Raw genomic sequence first — 21,514 nt, forward strand, 5'->3', positions numbered from 1 at the left:
TATGTTGGTCTACTTTGTAGTAGCAATCTTAGAATTCTACCGCAAACATGCTGTATGACTCCTGGTGCTGATCTGGTGGCACGGACTCGAGCTGCGCCCCCCCCCCAGGCTTCTCCAGCTCCTGCTCCTCCAGCTCCTGCTCCCCCGCGCTCCTCCAGCTCCTGCTCCCCCAGTCTCCTCCAGCTCCTGCTCCTGCTCCCCCGGGCTCCTCCAGCTCCTGCTCCTACTCCCCCGGGCTCCTCCAGCTCCTGCTCCTGCTCCCCCGGGCTCCTCCAGCTCCTGCTCCTGCTCCCCCGGGCTCCTCCAGCTCCTGCTCCTGCTCCCCCGGGCTCCTCCAGCTCCTGCTTCTGCTCTCCCGGGCTCCTCCTGCTCCTGATTCCCCCCGTCACCCCGGCAAGCTTCCCTCGGCACACACCGCGCACACACTGAACTGGAGTCTAAGTGAGCGCGGGAAGACAGTGGCCGGCCTGTGCGGTAGGGCTTGACAGGGTAGATGCTGGGAGGCTGTTTCCCCTGGCTGGAGAGTCTAGAACTAGCAGTCATAGAATAAGGGATTGGCCATTTAGGACTGAGGTGAGGAGAAATTTCTTCACTCAGATGGTGGTGAATCTTTGGAATTCTGTACCCCAGAGGCTACCCCAATGTCATTCAGTTTATTCAAGACTGAGATCGCTAGATTTTTGGACTTTAAGGGAATCAAGGGATATGGGGAAAGGGCGGGAAAGTGGAGTTGAGGTTGAAGATCAGGCATGATGTTATTGAACGGCAGAGCAGGCTCAAAGGGCAGAATGACCTACTCCTGCTCCTAATTTTTATGTTCTTATGTTTTTAACACTTTTTATATACAAAACTGCATCTCTCTCTGTTTGGTCAAAGCATCATATTGCCGAGGATTATCCTCAGCATGAAGCACTCCTCTTCTTACAAAATATTTACAGCACAGATACAGGATACAGGCCATTCAGCCTAACAGGTCCTTCTGGTGTGCCTTCTCTAACCCCAGTCCTCTGCTCCTTCCCCAACCAAACCGGCAATGCCAAGTGTTAGGAGCTCGTGGAATTTCCATCTCATAGTTTGAGACTAACTCTTTGATTGCCTTCTCCTTCTGCTCTATCCTCAACTACCAGCCTTCCTTAGCCCAGCCCTGAACTTCTATCACTCTTTAGTTTCTGCCCCAACTTCAACCCCCAGCCCTCGACAAGCACAGCACTTCGACAAGATCCATGTCCAGCATCCTTAACTCCATCCTAATCACACAACGGCCTTTCCATAGCCCAGTGCTCACTAACGATATCAACAGCTCCCTTTCCTAAGCCACTGTTCCCCTCCCTTTCAAAACTATTTTTGTCACCCTCCTTCTCAAAAAAGACTACACTCAATCCCTCAGTCCTTTCCGACTATCACCCCGTCTTAACTATTTTTTCTATTTATAGTTCCCAAACCTGTCACCATGCTCACCTTTCCCTTCACATCCTGTTCGAATCCCTTGAGTCCGGTTTCCATCCTGCCCGCAGCATTGAGAGAGCCCGCTGATATCCTTTCTGACTATGATGGTAGTGCAATATCCCTTCAAGTCCTTTTTGACCTCTCTGACACTTCAACTCCACTGTTGTGTGTGACTGTTTGTCCAACACCAACTTGTGGCTGAGCCAAACCTCTCTCCAACTTAATATCAGCAAGATTGAAGCCAAGCTCTGTATTGACCCTCAACACTTAAGTATCTGATTTCCACCCACTCCTCAGCTGCTTGTTCAAGCCAACCTGATGGTGCACAACCTTGGGCTGAGTTTCAAATTCCATATTCTATCCATCATCAAGACCTCCTCTTTTCACCTTTGCAACATTATCATTTTTGCTTTTAGCCCAGCGCCAACATCGCTGAAACATTCTTCCATGCCTTCATCACCTCCAATGCTCTCCTTGTTGGCCTCCCATGTTGCACTCCACATGAAAGGCAACTTTTCAAAAACTCCGTCAACCACATCCTCCCTCCCACCCAATCCTCATTGGCTAAATCTACCACCGCATCTGGATTCAGCAGATTTGCGTAGTAGGGACGTGCCTTCTCGCGTCCCATTTCTCACACTTGTGCAGGCAACAATAAATTAATCTCCGATGCACAGATCCAGCAGAATACTGACTGGCTATCCCAAACTAGGACAACGATGCGGGTCATGTTATAAGGTGATGCTGTGGACAAATTTAAGTTCTTTGAAGGTCATTCGCCAAACCTCAGAAACCATGGACAGAAGATGTGCAATAGTCTTTCAACCATTTCATGGCCGCCTCAATACATTGAATACATCGTTGAGCTCCACTGGTTGTTGTGAAATAGGCTTGGACCATTTATTGTTGCCCGTCAGGGAGTCTACTGCTGTGGAAGCTTTATAACCTGCCATGTTAACATTCTCATTTGAATTTTTATTTTGAATTGTATTGAATATTATGACGAGGGCAATATTGACAAAGATAATTGGAATGTGTTGAGCTGTGACTACGCTGTTAATTTTTCCACAAAAAATGTACTGATGTATTCATCCGTATCCTTGAAAGTGTGAGAGATGGGGAATTCCCCTGGTGTCCTGGCCAATATTTATCCCTCAACCAACAGCACTAAAAAACAGATTATCTGGTCATTTATCTCATTGTTTTATGTGGGAGCTTGCTGTGTGTAAATTGGCTGCTGTTTTCCCCTATTATAATATCGACTACACTTCAAAAGTACTTCATTAATCGTAAAGCGCTTTGAGATGTCCTGAGGTCCTGAAAGGCGCTATAGAAATGCAATTTCCTTCTTTGAAGTTTATTTCCTGGACAGTCAAAAATTCCACGAAGGTTAAGTGGCAGAAGTGATATTAGCACAAGATAGCAGCAGGCATAATGTGAGAAATCAAAGATATTTATGAGACAGAGAGAAATTGTGAATCACTCAGGAGTCGGGGATAAGGTGGGTCGAAGCACGAGAAACTGGCAAAGTGAAGCAGGCTCAAGATGCCTGGAAGAAGAAAAAAAGCCAGGGGCATAGACTGCCCCACCAGCACGGTGTCGCAACAGAAGACCTCCAACCCAAGCATAAATCTCTCCTGCTCTTATCTCCCTCCCCCCATCCCCCAGCAGTGCTGGTACACATAGCCCATATCCTCCAGGAATACAATCAACCATGGGGCAAACAACTGTTCTCTGGGAACCAAGGCCTCCAGCGGCCATTTCCCTCCCCTCCCCACCAGCAACAAGCCTGCCAAAAATACTTCATTCGGCCACAGAAAATTCGGCAGGGGTCAACACTCTGACTTCTGGCCAGGATTCCGAAAGTGGAAAATCCTGGCTTGAGTAAGTGGATTTCCCAGTAGGTAGGCTGTGAAACTGTTAAACATTTTTTTTTATTCATTCACTATAGACATTGCTGACAAGGCCGGCATTTATTGCCCTTGAGAAGGTGGTGGTGGTGAGCTGCCTTCTTGAACCGCTCCAATCCGTGTGGTGAAGGTTCTTCCAAAGAATTATAGAATGGTTACAGCACAGAAGGAGGTCATTCGGGTTTTGACCCAGTGATGATGAAGGAACGGTGAAATATTTCCAAGTCAGGATGGTGTGTAACTTGGAGGTGGTGGTGTTCCCATGCGCCTGCCCCCCTTGTCCTTCTAGGTGGTAGAGGTCACGGGTTTGGGAGGTGCTGTCGAAGAAGCCTTGGCGAGTTGCTGCAGTGCATCTTGTAGATGGTACACACTGCAGCCACGGTGCGCCGGTAGTGGAGGGAGTGAACGTTTAAAGTGGTGGATGGGGTGCCGATTAAGCAAGCTGCTTTGTCCTGGATGAGTGGCGGGGCTGAAAACAATGGCTTAGGTGTTCCCAATGCTTAACTGGAGGAATTTTTGGCTCATCCAGGATTGGATGTCAAATGAGCAATGTGACAACACAAAGGCAAAGGATTTTCTGAATAGGCCTTATAGACAGTGGGCACGAAAAACTGATGTTCCTGAACAATGTTACTGTATTATTTATAAATGGTGTATGCATGTGCTTCAATGGTATGATGTCACATCCGTGGTAATAATATGCACATTTGCTTTGCATATGTGCAAGTGTTAAAATATAGCCTGCTAAAAAATGTTGCCTCGCTCGGCTGTGCAACCTACATCCGCCCTGGCCACTTTGCTGTGCTCCCACCCTGTGCCCGCGATTTTTTCTACTGGGTCAGAAGCGAGGTGGGCGACTTTGGGCATGCACTGGAACCCCGCTCCCATCTTCATCAGGTTCTGTCCAAGTAATTTTCCATTGATGGGGCTTGTTAAGTCTGCCCTGTGAGGTTCCGGCCAATTAAAAGGAAGTGGGCCTGATGATGTCATTTGATGACGCCTCATCAGTTGATTTCCTTAAAGGTGTAGGATTCTGCTTCTTCAACTGAGAAGTTTAAGTGTTGACCCATAGGAAAGACACAACAACAGGTAGTCTTAGTTCAACTATTTTACTTGATTAGTCAACAGTCAGCAAGTAGTACAAATCTAAACAATTGATTCGTTCGGTTGAGTTCTTGTGGATCTCTGTGTGGGGAATCAACCCGCCTGGCTGCAGTCCAGCTGCTTCGTGTCTCAGTCCTTTGTATCCCCGGGTCAGTTATATGACCGGGCTGATCCTTGCAATTCGGGTGTTGACCAAGTCTCAACATGAAGTCCCGCGCTTATCTCAAGGTTTCAAATACAATCATATTCAATGTTAGCGAAACCAATCAAGAACAATGATCAAACGTAAGAGACACAATTATTCAATGTTAGCAAACTCAATCAGTAGCAGTGATTAATTGCAAGAGACACATTCGGCCTTTGTGATTCCCAGGCACCTATCACAAAGCACAGTATACGATTTAATCAACAGCTAAAGCCTCCAAGGAACAGATGCATTCCTCCAGTCCACCCCCAAGTGGACATATTAAGTCATTACACATGAACACTTTGAATACGACATGTGAAAGGCAGGTTAACTGTCATGGAAAAGGAAAAGCATATATAAGTTTTATGCAATATTAGTCTTGGTGTTTTGTACATTGCAGTAGTATTGAACACATGCACTCCACGTCAAAGCACATCTTACAGTGCACAAGCTATACACTCCTTCAAGTGCCCACATTCATTTTGACAGTTGTGCTGTCAGTGTTCTGCAACACTGGTGCTGCAAACACTGACAAGCACAGCACAAAGGTGTACGGCTGCACCCAGGCTCTCCCATCACTCCATCCAGATATTTAAGGAGCGAGTCACAGCACACAGGGAGGTCCTCCTACCTTCCAATAGGTGGAATAGACCTCCCCAGGACACCAATGCAGCCTGGTTGCACATTGCACAGAAGGATACAAGCAGGGATATCGTCAGGAGGACCTAGCTACAGTGGCGCAAACCTTTCAATGATCTCAGTAGATCATGAAGTGTTATTGCAAAGCCACACTCAACCTCATCCTGCTGTGCCACTCATCACATACCCATCACACTGTCTTCCCTACCCTACTCCTGCACATCCTTACTCACACCAACTTACCGTGCACCTCCACCCATCCCTCTCTCTCTATCTATATTATCACATCCCCATCTCACTAGCCAGCCCTCACACTCACCCTCAACCTTGTCCAATCAGACCAACTAACAACACATAAGGGTATGCACTTGGGTCTTTTAGCCAAAGTTCATGTAGAGTTTCTGCTAATGTGTTGTCAAACATTGAAATCTTTATTTTGAACAGTTTGCCTTTTTGGACAGATTTGTGTGCACCTTTGGAAGTGTGCTTAATGAGTTTCAGTGAATGGTGAGATATGAGGGTATCCCTGCGATGGTGACGGTAACTCCAAGGAATCCTGTGTTTTCCCGGATTTAGTTTAGAAAATATGGTCACCCTGTAGTTCCTGTTAAGAACTTAAGAAATGAGAAATAGGAACAGGAGTAGGCCATATGGCCCCTCAAATCTGCTCCGTCATTCAATAAGATCATAGCTAAACTTTTACCTCAACTCCACTTCCCGCCCTATCCCCATATCCCTTGATTCCCTTAGTGCCCAAAAATCTATTGATTTCAGACTTGAATGTACTAAATGACTGAGCACCCACAGCCCTCTGGGGTAGAGAATTCCAAAGATTCACAACCCTTTAAATGAAGAAATTCCTCCCCATCTCAGTCCAAAATGGTCGACCTCCTATCCTGAGACTATGACCCCTAGTTCTAGACTCTCCAGACAGGGGAAATAACCTCTCGGCATCTACCCTGTCAAGCTTTCTAAGAATCTTATATGTTACAATGAGATCACCTCGCCTTCAAAACTCCAGAGTATATAGCCCCATAATACAGCAATTGCAGTTTTTCTTTAATCAGTCAACAGAATAGTCATTTTTGTTATAATAAAAATAGATTAAGATGTACCACTTTAACAAGGACATGAAAATTTGTATGAATCTAAATGAAAACTTCTGATTTGAATTTATTTACAGAGCAGTTTTAGTGCTTTTTATATTAAACTGCATTTGCTCAAACTGACCAGCAAGTGGCATCCAAAGACTGCTAATTCAAAATAGGAAATGATTGGATGGGAACATATCGAGACAGACTTTGATGTCAAAATAATGGCTATTGGCGCTCGCCGTTATTTATACGATGGGCAGGTGCGCAGCTAAACGCGGAAATCCAAATGCTGCTGTCCGAGTTGCGCTACTCTGCCGTTAACTTCATAATAACAGCATCTTGCTGCCTGCCTCACCATTGAAAAACATTGAATGGTGTGAAGTTGCTGTATTTAAACGGTAGATACGAACTAAACTCACCACAGAAAGTTAAGTCTTGTCCATTTCACTCTAAGTACACATTTAACAACCTGATAAGTGTTAACTGGGAGGACAGACGCACCAACATTAGCGTCCTCGACCAGGCCAACATCCCCAGCATTGAAGCACTGACCACACTTGATCAGCTCCGCTGGGCAGGCCACATTGTTCACATGCCAGACACGAGACTCCCAAAGCAAGCGCTCTACTCAGAACTCCTTCACAGCAAACGAGCCCCAGGTGGGCAGAGGAAACGTTACAAGGGCACCCTCAAAGCCTCCCTGATAAAGTGCAACATCCCCACTGACACCTGGGAGTCTCTGGCCAAAGACCGCCCTAAGTGGAGGAAGTGCATCCGGGAGGGCGCTGAGCACCTCGAGTCTCATTGCTGAGAGCGTGCAGAAATCAAGCGCAAGCAGTGGAAAGAGCGTGCGGCAAACCTGTCCCACCCACCCCTTCCCTCAACGACTATCTGTCCCACCTGTGACAGGGACTGTGGTTCTCGTATTGGATTGTTCAGCCACCTAAGGACTCAATTTATGAGTGAAAGCCAGTCTTCCTCGATTCCGAGGGACTGCCTATAATGATAATGAAGTGTTAATTACTGCCAGTCAATGTCTCTGGCACTGAAAAGTAACTATTACAAGTATGAAGTCTCATTTCGTCAGGTTTTAATTGTTAGAGATTTAAAAAATGTAAAATGTAAATGTAATTTTTTTAAACTTTTCATTTCTGTCTCTCTTTTCTCTCTCAATCCCATCTTTCTTTCCCTCCCTTGATTTATCTATCTTTCTATACCTGATTTGACATTGAATTAATTCACTCTAATTTACACTTCATTCTCGGTCCTTGAGCTGTTAATTTCTTAATCCTTCAATCTGATTGGTTAAGGAGATACCCAGTTGCTTGACCTGTTCACTCAGGTCCTAGATGCCCGGTTTCTCCCACTGATGTTATTAGCTCGCACTTTCAGCAACTTGGCAGGCAAAATAATTAAAAAAAATTATATATATATAACCATATTTGGTTGGATTTCTAGAAAGGCTTTGAAATAAATGCTCATTGGTCATATATACAAAGAAGGATGAGAGAGGATCTCATAGAAACAGATAAAATTCTGACGGGACTGGACAGGTTAGATGCCGGAAGAATGTTCCCGATGTTGGGGAGTCCAGAACCAGGGGTCACAGTCTAAGGATAAGGGGTATGCCATTTAGGACCAAGATGAAGAGAAACTTCTTCACTCAGAGAGTTGTTAACCTGTGGCATTCTCTACCGCAGAGAGTTGTTGATGCCAGTTCGTTAGATATATTCAAGAGGGAGTTAGATATGGCCTTTACGGCTAAAGGGATCAAGGGGTATGGAGAGAAAGCAGGAAAGGGGTACTGAGGTGACGATCAGCCATAATCTTATTGAATGGTGGTGCAGGTTTGAAGGGCCGAATGGCCTACTCCTGCACCTATTTTCTATGTTTCTATGTAAGTACCAACTGTGTTACTGTAAGTTAGATAAAAAGTTCTATTTCAAATCTCGTTACTAGTGAACAAAGTAAACAAAGGGAGGAAAACATCCATAAACTTTATAATTTTATAAACTCCATAGCTTTAAGATTTAAGAGTGTTTGCAGCTTAATATCAAATCTTTTATTTAAAAAAAACAAAGATTGCATTTCTTACAACACCTTTTCAGGACCTCAGGATGTCCCAAAGCACTTTACAGGCAATGAAGTATTGTTGAAGTGTGGTCACTGTTATGATGTTGGAAATGTGGCCGCCAATTTACTCACAGCAAGCTCCAACAAACAGCAATGTGATAATGACCAGATAATCTGTATTAGTGATCTTGATTGATAAATATTGGCTAGGACACCTGTGATAACTCCCCTGCATTTCTTTGAAATAGTGCCATGAGATCTTTTACATCCACCTGAGAGAGCAGACGGGGCCTCAGTTTAACGTCTCATCGGAAAGACGGCACCTCCGACAGTGCAGCACTCCCTCAGCACTGCACTGGAGTGTCAGCCTAGATTCTTGTGCTCAAGTCTCTGGAGTGAACTTGAACCCACAACCTTCTGACGAAGAGGTGAGAGTGCAACCCACTGAGCCACAGCTGACATATTTAATTTCTAATCTTGGAACAATCCACTGATTTCTTTCCACTCTTGCAATATTATAATATTTATTATTCTTGCTATAAAGTTTACATGTCCTTATATCTGTCTGGCTTCTAATGAGTTATAAGGAGCACAGCCTGTCCTTTACAAAGGCCTTCAGAGAAAGCAGTAGAATTAGTGTCTATATTTATGTTCAGCTGAAATATAAACAGTTTGCAATGATTTTACAGTAACTGTCATATATACATGCAACAATGATATAATCAAGGTAAGGATGAAAATCAATGTGTGATTTACGGTTTCATTTATGGGGAAATCACTGTGAAATCAACAGTGGGTTCTAGTGCCGTTAAAATTAAAGAGCTGCATTTTATAGCAGTTTGTTCTGAAAGGCAGTTCACCCACATTTTTGGACAAAAAATATCAGTTATTCAACTGGGAAGTAAAAAGTAATGAAAGTATTTGAGCAGACCCAGTCTTAGCACCGTTTCTCTGGCACGTGAAAAGACGCAAAGACATCGAGACAAAAGCAAAATACTGCAGATGCTGGAAATCTGAAATAGAAACAGAAAATGCTGGAAATACTCAGCAGGTCAGGCAGCATCTGTGGAGAGAGAAATAGAGTTAACGTTTCAGGTCCATGACCCTTCATCAGAACTTAAATAAGTTTGAGATAAAATGGCCCCGATTTTAACTCCAGGTGGATTCCCCGCTCAGGCCTGAGTTAAAATTACAGTCGGGTCTCAATGACATCATCGGGCTGCAACATGCACATGTAAAGAAGGAATAAGAACAGAAAATGCTGGAAATACTCAGCGGGTCAGGCAGCATCTGTGGAGAGAGAAACAGAGTTAACGTTTTGGGTCGTCGACCCTTCGTCAGAACTGGAGAGTGCTCGGAAATAACACATTCTTAACAAGCACTGAAAGGGGGAGGGGAAGAAAGAACAAAAGGAAAGGTCTGTGATAGGGACCTTACAGCCTTCTGGACTCAACATTGAGTTCAACAATTTCAGAGTGTAACCGCTGCCAATCTTTGGCTCACTCCCCACCTCCCCCCTCCCCCCCCCCGAGCCTGTTTCTTTTTTTCTCCTTGTCTCTAATGGCAGCTAGTCATTATCTCATCATTCACTCCCTATCTTGACTAATGTTTTTCTAACTCCTGGCATTACCATTTCAATTTGGCCCATCATCCCTTTTGTCTCTCTAATCTCTCCTGTCTTCCACCCTATCACAAACCTTCCCTTTTTGTTCTTTCTTCCCCTCCCCCTTTCTGTGCTTGTTAAGAATTTGTTCTTTCTGAACACTCTCCAGTTCTGACGAAGGGTCATCGACCCGAAACATTAACTCTGCTTCCTCTCCACAGATGCTTCCTGACCTGCTGAGATTTCCAGCATTTTCTGTTTTTATTCCAGATTCCAGCATCTGCAATGTTTTGCTTTTGTATGTAAAGAAGGACCCTGTTGGCTCTGGGCGTGTGTGCCTGCTGCCTGCTCAGGAGAGCAGGTTAAAATTGCAGTTGTTGAAATCAACGTTCTCTATAAGCTGTATGGTCCCACAGCTCTCTGCTGGTCCTGCACAGCCTGGCACCTGCTTTTCCTATGTTAAAGTTTGCACAACCAGTGACTGAGCCATACAGCTCCTTAAAGGGGCTGCGCACCCCAAACATTATGGAGAACATTGGTTGCAATCATGGTGGTTTTCGGGCAGGTAAGAGCCACGGTGGTTTTAACTGCCCACCTGCCAGATTTCTGCTGAACGAGTAGGGTTAAAATTGGCCCCATGTCTCAAAGACAATCAGACCATTTCTAATGGTGTGTATTGTCCTGGCTCACATCTCATTTCGAATGAAAACTTATCAAGCACCAAGGGCCCAGCAATCCTGGTAAAATCGGTTCAGTGCGATGATTTTAATCTGCAATCATACAGAGTGTGGGGGCCAATGTGGCTGAAGACCATGCCACAGATATTGGAGGGAGGGAAGGGATGAAATTCATAGTAGACCAGAGTCAAAATGGCATAGAGGCAAGGAGAGTTGGAGGAAGAGTCAGAGGTAGGGTACGAGGGTGGATTTGCAGACAAGGGAAATGAGCCAAGGAAGGTTGGTGAGGACTGGGTGATAGGTGAGTGGGATTTAGTGTGAAATAGAATGTGAGCAACAGAGTTTTGGATGGAGCTTGGGGATCTCACATGGAGAGAGTTGGAAAAGTTAAGCTTGGAGGTGACAATGACATGGATGAGGGTTGTGGAGGTTAAGTGAGGACAGAGACGAGTAATAATACTTGAAAGAAAAAGAAAGACTTATATTTATAAAGCACCTTTCACGACCACCGGACATCTCAAAGCGATTTACAGTCAATTAAGTACCTTTGGATTGTAGTCACTGTTGTAATGCGAAGAAACGCGGCAGCCAATTTGCGCACAGCAAGCTCCCACAAACAGCAATGTGATAATGACCAGATAATCTGTTTTTGTTATATTTATTGAGGGATAAATATTGGCCAGGGCACACTGGGGATAACTCCCCTGCTCTCTCCTTTGAAGTAGTGCCATGGGAGCTTTTACGTCCACCTGAGAGAGCAGACGGGGCCTCGGTATAACGTCTCACCTGAAAGACGGCACATCCGACAGTGTGGTTAATGAACTGAATTTGTGGATTGAAGCTCGGCACCAGGCAGGTCCCCCAGGTTCTGAAACACAATTCGAACTCAGCACCATTCTAAAAGCAGCAACGGGTTTGAAGATATTTTTTAGCTCAGTCCTGTTACATGCGATCAGGAGTCATATCAATCAGCTAAGGACTGAATTAAAAAGTTGCATTAGGATTGAAATGTTACCAAGTACTTCTCTCAGATTACATAAGAACATAAGAAATAAGAGCAGGAATAGGCCATACGGCCCCTCGAGTTTGCTCCGCCATTCAATAAGACAATGGTTGATCTGATGGAATCAGCTCCACTTCCCTGCCCACTCCCCATAACCCCTTATCCCCTTATCGTTTAAGAAACTGTCTATTTCTGTCTTAAATTTATTCAATGTCCCAACTTCCACAGCTCTCTGAGGCAGTGAATTTCACAGATTTACAACCCTCTGAGAGAAGAAATTTCTCCTCATCTCAGTTTTAAATGGGCGGCCCCTTATTCTAAGATCATGCCCTCTAGTTCTAGTCTCCCCCATCAGTGGAAACATCCTCTCTGCATCCACCTTGTCAAGCCCCCTCATAATCTTATACGTTTCGATGAGATCACCTCTCATTCTTCTGAATTCCAATGAGTAGAGGCCAAACCTACTCAATCTTTCCCCATAAGTCAACCCACTCATCTCCGGAATCAACCTAGTGAACCTTCCCTGAACTGCCTCCAAAGCAAGTATATCCTTTCGTAAATATGGAAACCAAAACTGCACGCAGTATTCCAGGTGTGACCTCACCAATACCCTGCATAGCTGTAGCAAGACTTCCCTGCTTTTATACTCCATCCCCTTTGCAATAAAAGCCAAGCTTCCATTGGCCTTCCTGATCACTTGCTGTACCTGCATACTATCCTTTTGTGTTTCATGCACAAGTACCCCCAGGTCCCATTGTACTGCAGCACTTTGCAATCTTTCTCCATTTAAATAATAACTTACTCTTTGATTCTTTTCTGCCAAAGTGCATGACTTCACACTTTCCAACATTATACTCCATCTGCCAAATTTTTGCCCACTCACTTAGCTTGTCTATGTCCTTTTGCAGATTTTTTGTGTACTCCTCACACATTGCTTTTCCTCCCATCTTTGTCTCATCAGCAAAGTTGGCTACGTTACACTCAGTCCCTTCTTCCAAGTCGTTAATATAGATTGTAAATAGTTGGGGTCCCAGCACTGATCCCTGCGGCACCCCAGTAGTTACTGAATGCCAACCAGAGAATGAACCATTTATCCCGACTCTCTGTTTTCTGTTAGTTAGCCAATCCTCTATCCATGCTCATATATTACCCCCAACCCCATGATCTTTTATCTTGTGCAATAACCTTTTATGTGGTACCTTGTCAAATGCCTTTTGAAAGTCCAAATACACCACATCCACTGATTTCACTTTATCCACGCTGTTCGTTACATCCTCAAAGAATTCCAGCAAATTTGTCAAACATGACTTCCCCTTCATAAATCCATGCTGACTCTGCCTGACCGAATTTTGCTTTTCCAAATGTCGTGTTACTGCCTCTTTAATAATGGACTCCAACATTTTCCCAACAACAAATGTTAGGCTAACTGGTCTATAGTTTTCTGCTTTTTGGCTGCCTCCTTTTTTAAATAGGGGCGTTACATTACCTGGTCATTTGTCTCATTTGTGTTTGTGGGACCTTGCTGTGTGCATATAGACTGCTGTGTTTGAGTCTCAATGACTGAAATGTGGAAATAAAATCAACGGACAAATGGGGGTTTTGTTCTGAAACTCATGTCTTACCTCTGACTGAATCCTCTGGGTGAAAGCATTAACACACCAGGAAAATGCACTGTTTTTTCTCCCAATATTTTCTATTCTTTCTTCCTTGAGCATTATTTATTCGGCGTTTTTAGTGAGTGAGCATATTTTGAAGATCCCGATATTAAAAAAAAGTGGCTATCTGGTTATCTATGGAAGCTAACAGTATGTGCTGTATTGTCAGGCGAGGAACTGCAGCATTGGTCTGGCAGTGATAATGGGTAAGCAGCAGAAGGCAGCATAGAACAATGTTAATAAATAGCACTTTCCAAAATTAAATTGGTTCATTGTATTTCTCCATTCAACCCTCGCACCTCCACCCCTCAGGAAATGAAGCTGGACGTCACTATACTGGGATTTCTACAAGAAAAAATACCAGCAACTAACTTTGTCTAATTAGAATTTTTGGAACAAAAGTACCAATTTAATTTAGATGTTAAAAGCGCATCAGTTAGTGAGGGCAGATTCAGTGAACTGCATGTCAACAACAACTTGCCTTTATATGTAGCGCCTTTAACGTAGTAAAACATCCTGAGATGCTTCATAGGCTTCAAACAAAATTTGACCGAGCTACGGAAGGAGATATTAGGACAGGTGACCAAAAGCTTGGTCAAAGAGGTAGGTCGGAGGCCTAAATTCTCTGGGCAGCGCACGGCGAGATGTCTTTCACGTACATGCTGGAGTCACGTGGGACTGGACCACCAATCACTATGCAGTATTCTCATTGATAAAAATGGGAAATCCATTTGTACGAGTTCCCATTACTATCAATGAGAAACCCCCCCCCCAAAAAAAAAAACACCCAAGCACAGCATCATAAATAAATAAAACCCCTCACATATTTAAAATTAAATGTAATTAAATGTTTTAGAAAAAAATACATTTTGGGGAATTTTTTTTAATGGGCTAGAATTTCGACAGGGTTTGCGACCGTTTTTCCGCCTGGGCGAAGCGGAATTTGTATTTTTGGCACTAAACGAGTCGCACAACATTTTGCGCCCAGGTGGAAATTTCGGCAGTGGTTTTGCGCCGGTGCTAAAACTTAGCGCCCGCCTGATTTTTTTTTTAGCTTTTTGATGACATCAGTTGGCGTGCAATGCTGTGCTATCGCCCCGGGTGAAATCCACCCAGAAAGAACAGTTGGACCCCGGGCGCACTCGGGGCTAACAGCGCCACCTTAAAAACGGAGCAGATGTTCAGTGCATCAAAGGATTGGGAGGGAAGGCTGTGTTTTACACACTGAAGTTTTATGTGAGTTTATAGTTCGTTTTAAAGGATACTTAAGGACATTTAAAAATAATGGGGGCTATACTATGTCCTGGCTGCTTTTTCTATGCAGCGTCGAGCTGGAAGAAGGCTTATTCAAGAGCATTTTGAGCTTAATCGAAGAGGTCACAGACGTATGGGGAGGAGGCCTTACCCCCACGAGTTTACAGGGAACAGCGCTCATACCTGCAGCTCTCTGAGGCACAGTGCATTAGAAGGCTGCACTTCCGAAACGAGGTGGTCACGGAGATTGCCAGCTCATAAAGTCAGACCTACAGCCTACCAGCGGCAACAGGACTGCACTGCCCGTCGAGGTGAAGGTGACTACAGCACTTGCCTTCTATGCCTCCGGCTCCTTTCAGGCATCAGCAGGGGACATATGCTCCATCTTGCAGTACGCTACACATTGCAGCATTCGCCAGGTGATTACTGCACTGTACGCACGCAGGATGAACTTCATAAACTTCCCAATGACCAAGGAGGCACAGAATGAGAGGGCTGTAGGTTTTGGACGAATTGCTGGTTTCCCCATGGTTCAGGGTGCCATTGACTATACCTGCAAGCACCTTTACTCAATCCAGAAGTTTACCGAAACTGAAAGGGATTCCACTCCAGGAACGTACAGATCGTCTGCGACTATACGTAGTACATCATGGCAGTCAATGCCCAATATCCAGGGAGCATCCATGATGCTTTCATCTTGCTTGGGAGCAGTGTCTCATACCTGTTCGAGCGTCAGCCACAAGGCCAGAGCTGGATGCTCGGGGACAAAGGTTATGGCCTCGCCACCTGGCTCATGACCCCCCCTCTGGAATCCTCAGACACAAACCGAGCATTCCTATAATGACAGCCATATAGCCATACGCAACATCATCGATAAGACAATCGGAGTGCTCAAGCAGCGCTTCCGATGCCTGGACCACTCTGGAGGCTGCCTGCAATACTCCCCTCAGCAAGTCTCTGAGTTTATTGTGGTGTGCTGCATGCTACACAACTTAGCCATCATGAGGGGACAGGATTTGCCACTCGGGATTGCAGAACCACCTCAGGAGAGGGGGAAGGAGGACGAGGAGTCTGGCGAGGAACCCATGCCACCACCCCCACCACCACAAGGGAGGCCTTGTGGAGCTTTTGCCACTGCAAAAGCCTTACGTCAGCAGTTTATAATGCAATGCTTTGCTTGAAGAGTCAAGGGCACGTTTCACCATTGCCTGGCCACTCTATCCCACCATGTTGACTATTCCCCCTCTTATTCTGCAAATGAGACACTACACAGGAATGGTTATGATGAACAAAATAATTTATTAAACATTGTAACTTGAATAACATTTATTAAACATTTAAAACTGGAATACATTTTATTAAACATTATTGTGAATTGAGAAACTTTAAAAACTTTTATAAAATAGCAACAACAACAAAACAACAACAACCCCTGCACCAAATGTCTTTTACCTCCGGCTTTTCTCCCCCCTCACCCAAATCCCCCTCCCTCACGTCATGACCCTACCCAGTTAGCACCAAGAGTTCGTGCAGTAAGGCGGCCACAGTCCTGCTGTAATGGGGGGAGTGACAATGGAGACTCCATGTGTGGATCCACTGGAGAAGCTCAGATTATGGAAGGCCCAGCTTCTGAGTGGCGAGCCTCTTGCTCGGCGTCGCCACTCACAAGTGATGTGGGTCTGGGTGTGACACTGGGGAACTGCAATATTGCACATAGAGGCCATCAATTGCACGTGGGCATTGGCAGCCTCGCAGGTTTCGTGGCTCGCACCAACAATCTGCGACATGCCCTCTCTCATGTCCGCAGATTGTGTCGCAATGCTTGCGGCAATCCTATGCAAGACCTCCAGGAGCTGTTGGGTGAGCTGGACGCTCTCCCTGGACAGTCCCACCATGTCCAGTTGTGCGTCCGCCTGTCTGTCAGCAGACTGGCTTTGCCGACTCACCCTCCGGAGAGACGGCATACGGAACTCAACCCCAGTGGTGCGTTGCTGCATGCCACCAGTACGCGGGGCCTCGGATGGCTCAAAGCCGAGGAATGTTTGTTCCACGGACGAGCTGCTGGCCGGAGCAAAAAGAGGCATTGAGTGCACCGGCCCCCTCACCACCTGCCCCCCCCCCACCCCGCCCCCGGAATAGGTTGATCGGTATGCTCCTCTCGTGGAAGTTCCTCGTTCTCGGTCTTGCCCTCGTCCCCGGTCTTGCCCTCGTCCCCCTCCTCCATCCCCACATGACTGGCTGAGGTGGAAGCTTCCATTGGAGGATGTGGCACATGTGACTCCTCATCTGGAAATAGAAAACAACAGACGAGTGGTTAGCAGCAGGGGAGGGGACAGGGTGACATGAGTAAGGTCACATAGCACAGGCTCATTTAAAGGGCCGCCACTACTCCATTATATGTAGCCCACAGACATTGCACCACATTGCCCCAATTCTAGCCCACAGACACTGCATCACATTGCTCCAACCCTAGTCCACAGACACGGCATCACATTACCCCAACCCCAGTCCACAGACATTGCACCACATTGCCCCAATTCTAGTCCACAGACACTGCCTCACATTGTCCCAACCCCAGTCCACAGACACTGCATCACATTACCCCAACCCTAGTCCACAAACACTGCATCACATTACCCCAACCCTAGTCCACAAACACTGCATCACATTGCTCCAACCCTAGCCCACAGACACTGCATCACATTGCCCCAACTCTAGTCCACAGACACTGCATCACATTACCCCAATTCTAGTCCACAGACACTGCCTCACATTGTCCCAACCCTAGTCCACAGACACTGCATCACATTACCCCAACCCTAGTCCACAAACACTGCATCACATTACCCCAACCCCAGTCCACAGACATTGCACCACATTGCCCCAATTCTAACCCACAGACACTGCATCACATTGCCCCAACTCTCGTCCACAGACACTGCATCACATTACCCCAACCCGAGTCCACAAACACTGCATCACATTGCTCCAACCCTAGTCCACAGACACTGCATCACATTACCCCAACCCGAGTCCACAAACACTGCATCACATTACCCCAACCTGAGTCCACAAACACTGCATCACATTGCCCCAACTCTAGTCCACAGACACTGCATCACATTACCCCAACCCGAGTCCACAAACACTGCATCACATTGCTCCAACCCTAGTCCACAGACACTGCATCACATTACCCCAACCCGAGTCCACAAACACTGCATCACATTACCCCAACCCCAGTCCACAAACACTGCATCACATTACCCGAACCCCAGTCCACAAACACTGCATCACATTGCCCCAACCCTAGTCCACAAACACTGCATCACATTGCCCCAACTCTAGCCCACAGATACTGCATCACATTGCCCCAACCCTAGTCCACAGACACTGCATCACATTGTCCCAACTCTAGTCCACAGACACTGCATCACATTGTCCCAACCCTAGTCCACAGACACTGCACCACATAGTCCCAACTCTAGTCCTCCCTGAGGCGCCGATCAGAGCTGCCACTCTCTCCTCGAGGTCCATTAATGGCCGTTGTTCCCGACAGTTGTGCGACAACTTTCCCGGCAAAGATGATAATTGGAATATTTACCAGAGGACCCTTCTGCTCTTGTGGCACACACAGATAGCCATCAAAGCACTTATACCATACTGTGTGCATTTAACACAGTCCTCTGTTTAATGGCCCTGGAAGTTGCACGTGGTTCATGAGGAAGACATCGAAGTGCAGAAACATCTTTTAAGATCTCAGAAAGCAGTCTTAATAATATGTAATGACCATTCATGGCAAATAAGATGCAACACTAAGCCTAGCTATACCAACATGTGTCAGATTTAAAATTTAAGTAATGAACGAGTGCATGAATAAAAATATTACTTACTCTGATGATCCTGCAATGATCATTGAACCTCCATTGGCACTGGGTGTGGGTCCTTCTGATGTCGTCGATACAAGACACCTCCTCAGCTGGTCCAAATACGCCGAAAAACTGCTGGGAGGGGTTTACTTGCACCCCACCTGTTTAAATTCCCCCCATCTCATTTCCACAGCAGTGACAAGGGCCTCATTGGCCTCATTACTAAACGTCCTCGCTCTCTGCCTGCTCCCATCTCCTTCTATTGTGACTGCAATCTAAAATTGGCTGATTCAGCCCTGGGTGTACTGCGCATGCGCGGGCGCTCCCTGTCAGCTGACCAGCAGCATGGGAAAAAGAAAAAAAAAAGGAAAAAAATACATTCGCGAATGCGCAGAAGATCCGTTTTTTCTCGATTGTGAATTTTGGTTCAGGCGCACAAATTCAGTTGTGCAACGCTGGATTTATTGCTATCGCTCTTCACGGTTTGCCAAATTTAGCGAGGTTTGGCGGTAAATACCCCAGCGCTAAAAAAAAAAACCTTCCCGCCAGATTATCGTCCAAAAACGAGCAAAATCGCTAAAAGCCGAATTTCTAGCCCAGTGTGTTTTAATAGGGTTAAAAATAAACTTACCTTAATGGACAAGGTTTTTAATATAAAAATGAGTAAATTTAATTTTTATATGTTTTAAAAGTGTTACACTGGTAAAAGTAAGCTATGCGCCTGCGTTTACCATGCGTAAATGTTTGAAGGACATTCGCCGGTCATGAGTTGGGCAAATAGCCCAATCTCTCCCATGCGGAAGTCCTTCTCTTGGGGATGCGGAGGATCTGTACGGAGAGTTCTTGATACATTGGAAAAGCTGGTTTTTGCACTCTCGCCCGGTCCTTGCGCACTCCGTACGGACTCGGTGAGGCCAGGATTTTCGGCCCATTATTGCTACTTACACTATGAATAATGCAATAGAAAAAATTTACGACACAAGGACACAACATAAAAATATTTTCTCCCGAGTGAACTACTCTTGGCCATCCTCACACTGATAATGGCACTGTGGAAAAGCAAGGTTTCTGCCTTAAGCTTACCTTTCATGTGGGATGCGAGATTTGGGCACTGTTGAAACCGTTCTACGCAATACAATTATCTTAATCGCCTTTTAACCTTTTCAGAGCATTTTATTATCCAGGGAGTGCGACACATCAAATAGATTTTAAGGACTTTTTTTTCTCTCTATAGAGAAGGTGATTGTATAATTTAACTTTCATGTCTGTACACATCTCCCTGTGGTATCTGCGCATTATGTGCCAAACAGGGTGGACTGCAGTTCCTCTGGGGCCACTCTTTTTGTGTGAAGAAGGATAAATGGCTATCTCAAGATCGCATGGTTAGATAGAGGGCTCTAACTGAAAGGGATTACCATTAAAATCCCCATAGGGCACAGCTTGTTTATCATGTTGAACTCGTTTGCCCCTTTTTGATTTTCTATGACAATTACAAGATGTTTGAATGATTTGCTATACTCCCAGAGAGACTTCTTTTCAAATGCGCATAAATACAGTGAGTGAGGGGCTGTTTCCAAACATGCCTGCAGAGGATTGACTGTGAATGGTGATGATACTTTTGCCTTTTCAAATTATTTACTGTGGAGCAGCAGTGGGAAGCAGCACCAACCCTCTGACAAGGCATCGTCTGTAATAACAGAAAGTGTCAGTTGCAGTAGACCACCTAAAGTGGAGGTATTTAGTTTGAGGATCAAGGTGAATTAAAGTTAATTAAAATGCATCATGTCATTGTATGCAGATGGTTTTAATTCAGACATCCACAAAAGGGTACCAAAGAGATTATTTTGAAATTGCATTCATCTACAATTGTGTTTGCTAAAATAATTAAAAAATTATTGGAAAAATGTTGTTAATGAAAGAAAGACTTGTATTAATAAAGCACTTTACAACCAATGAAGTACTTTTGGGTATAGTCAGCAAGCTCCCATAAACAGCAATGTGATGATGATCAGATAATCTTCCACAATGAATGTAATTTTTTCACATTAAAAAATATTCCTTGATATATGTAAGATTAGTAACTTGGTGCAGTTTTATTAATACAGCTGAAAATGGGTTTATCACAAAAAAACAAGCATTTTTAATAAGAGTGCCTAGTCCACCACCTGTGAGTATGCCAATTTTAAATGAGTGAAAATGACTTTAAAAAAAAAATCTATACAGAACCATTTACTGGTGTAGCGTAGTCCGTTTCTTAGTAAATTGAATATGTTTTCATACTTAAAGGCTTTTAGAAGGTGTCTATTCGTGCTCTTGAGCCTAAAAAAAACCCTTAATTTTAAGAGCCCCTTGAAGGCCCGCAGACGAGTGCAACGAGCGGAAACTCGCCATGATGATTAATTCGATCTGGGGGCGTGGCCTGATTTGTGGGCGGGGCCGGCATCTAGCACGATGTTTTTTAAACCAGCGCAAAAGATCGCGGAAACGCAATTTAAGCTGACCGTAATTTGCCTTGAAATTACGTGATCTTTTGCACTGGTTTGGCTGATTCTGGGCAAGTAACGCTGACAAAACAAGCACAACCGAGTGTAAACTCCAGACCCATAACTCCAAGTGGCATTCAGTTAGGCAAATGCAATGTTTTGTTGGTATAATATTAAACTGCTATTAATTGAGATAGAAAAAAAACTGATGTGGTTCAATAAATTATATTCTTATTGACATGAATCAGGGCACTGAATTTGCTGCTTTTTGATTCTCTACACATTCTTGTTTATAAGGAGATTATTCAGAAGAAGCAGGATTCAAAGACAGTGTTCAGTAGTTGCAATTAACAATTCAGTATTTCTTGCTGCTGTACCTATTTCTCGGTTCTTTTTGTCAAATAAATCAAAAGAGATGAAACAGCGGAGAAATAAAGTAACATTGCCTCAGTGATTCGACTCTACATTTGCGAATGATGGAAATGAGATTTACTACTAGAAAGCAGCATTGCTCACT

Source organism: Pristiophorus japonicus, chromosome 9 (genome assembly GCF_044704955.1).
Source record: "Pristiophorus japonicus isolate sPriJap1 chromosome 9, sPriJap1.hap1, whole genome shotgun sequence".
In the NCBI taxonomy this organism is placed as follows: Eukaryota; Metazoa; Chordata; class Chondrichthyes; family Pristiophoridae; genus Pristiophorus; species Pristiophorus japonicus.